This window comes from Helicoverpa armigera, chromosome 31, assembly GCF_030705265.1.
Source record: "Helicoverpa armigera isolate CAAS_96S chromosome 31, ASM3070526v1, whole genome shotgun sequence".
NCBI lineage: Eukaryota > Metazoa > Arthropoda > Insecta > Lepidoptera > Noctuidae > Helicoverpa > Helicoverpa armigera.
The window spans coordinates 90,001-92,500 of record NC_087150.1 but is presented as its reverse complement, the minus strand read 5'-3'; the positions used below and the strand labels follow the sequence as shown (position 1 = coordinate 92,500).

At 49.6% G+C, this 2,500-nt stretch overlaps 1 non-coding gene across 1 annotated transcript in view; it reads right to left on the bottom strand.

The window, feature by feature from the left end:
- Window positions 1-1,478, bottom strand: part of LOC135119261 (small subunit ribosomal RNA) — a 1,901-nt gene extending 423 nt beyond the window's left edge. The window contains exon 1 of the ribosomal RNA XR_010278089.1: window positions 1-1,478. This exon is cut by the window's left edge and continues 423 nt beyond it. This is a non-coding gene — a ribosomal RNA (small subunit ribosomal RNA).
- Window positions 1,479-2,500: the final 1,022 nt, after the last annotated feature.

Here is a 2,500-nt window from a genome sequence, read left to right as displayed (position 1 = left end):
ATTTTAATACGTCGCCAGTGAGTTGCGTGACACGTGGCCACGCACACCTAAATGACGACGCCTATTTAGCAGGCTAGAGTCTCGTTCGTTACCGGAATTAACCAGACAAATCGCTCCACCAACTAAGAACGGCCATGCACCACCACCCACCGAATCAAGAAAGAGCTGTTAATCTGTCAATCCTTCCGGTGTCCGGGCCTGGTGAGATTTCCCGTGTTGAGTCAAATTAAGCCGCAGGCTCCACTCCTGGTGGTGCCCTTCCGTCAATTCCTTTAAGTTTCAGCTTTGCAACCATACTCCCCCCGGAGTCCAAAATCTTTGGTTTCCCGGAAGCTGCCCGCCGAGCCATTGTAGTAACGTCGGCGGATCGCTAGATGACATATTTACGGTTAGAACTAGGGCGGTATCTAATCGCCTTCGAACCTCTAACTTTCGTTCTTGATTGATGAAAACACCTTTGGCAAATGCTTGCTGATGTTCGTCTTGCGACGATCCAAGAATTTCACCTCTAACGTCGCAATACGAATGCCCCAGTTATCCCTATTAATCATTACCTCGGAGTTCTGAAAACCAACAAAATAGAACCGAGATCATATTCTATTATTCCATGCACGAAATATTCAAGCAGCATTTTGAGCCCGCTTTGAGCACTCTAATTTGTTCAAAGTAAAATTGTCGGCCCACCTCGACACTCACCGAAGAGCACCGCGATAGGATTTTGATATTGAACCGGCGTATTACCGCCGGCTCACCGACGATATGCTCCGCAGACGTGTCAGTATCACCGCGGATGCGGTGCACCGACAGCGCGGCGCACAAATGCAACTACGAGCTTTTTAACCGCAACAATTTTAGTATACGCTATTGGAGCTGGAATTACCGCGGCTGCTGGCACCAGACTTGCCCTCCAATTGTTCCTCGTTAAAATATTTAAAGTGTACTCATTCCGATTACGAGGCCTCGTAAGAGTCCCGTATCGTTATTTTTCGTCACTACCTCCCCGTGCCGGGAGTGGGTAATTTGCGCGCCTGCTGCCTTCCTTGGATGTGGTAGCCGTTTCTCAGGCTCCCTCTCCGGAATCGAACCCTGATTCCCCGTTACCCGTGACAACCATGGTAGTCGCAGAAACTACCATCGAAAGTTGATAAGGCAGACATTTGAAAGATGCGTCGCCGGTACTGGACCATGCGATCGGCAAAAGTTATCCAGATTCATCAAAATTAACGACTTCGGACGCGAGGCCCTCCGTCGATTGGTTTTGATCTAATAAAAGCACTCATCCCATCACTGGTCAGAGTTCTGATTGCATGTATTAGCTCTAGAATTACCACAGTTATCCAAGTAACTGAGTAAGATCTAAGGAACCAAAACTGATATATTGAGCCATTCGCGGTATCGCCTTAATACGGCTTGCACTGAGACATGCATGGCTTAATCTTTGAGACAAGCATATAACTACTGGCAGGATCAACCAGGGAGCTTCTTTTGTTTATAAGGAAAAACCTCTACCGCGCGCGCGCGCGCGCCCACCGACGGTGTCCGCCGGCTGCGCGCGCGCACACGATCTAGGTCCTCCCTCGTCCCGGGCGTTCGCGATCGTTACAATACGCGAACGGCACCGGGCGAGCTCTGAAATGTTTTTTAAGGTGTGTAACCGATGGTGCACAACACGACAACAATGTTGAGTGCTGCGCGCCACCTGGTTCACAAGCGCGCTCGCACGTCTGAACGGGTAATGTCTCAACTCGTCACAGACGCGACTCGCACGACGAGGGCGTTGACGCCCCGATGATGAACGTTCGTAACGAGACTGAATGTTCACGTGTGTAAAATCTGTTGACACGATCGCGAGACATCCATGCACGATTACGCCCGGATTCTATAGAGCGCCTCACATATAACTTTTGTATTGTTCGAATCGACGCGAAGCACACTGTTGACACGCGTCCGAGCGTCTGGTACAGTGTACTGTCGCGTCTCATCATGCAAAATAATTAATACGACCGTTCTCGTCCGGACACGCATAAGACACGATCCGTCGGTCGACACAGTTCATTCAACAACTACATATTCACTACAAAAACGACGAAGTCTTTGGCGTCGAACATAGCCCCAACTACATTATTGTATTATAAAAATAACACTGGAAAAGTGTACATCAACCACCAGATGAGCACACACAACTTGTGTATTTCATAAAATACAACATGTAGACGAGCGCTGCCCGTCGTCGCACAACACCGTCGTCGTCGTAGCAAGTAGCGCGTTTTGCACGTCGAAGCGAATGCGCCTGCGCGGATCGTCTGTTACAACGACCGAACTGACGCTTCGCTTGACAATAGTGTGTCGCTGAGAATCCACACTATCGGTGGAGACGATCCGTATCTAGTGTCATGTCATGTCGTATATGTACATATGTCAATGTCAATGTCATGTGAGGTGCACCCTACCCTACCCTCCCTCCCTCCGTCAGTCACACCCCTCTCCTCCCTCCCCACTG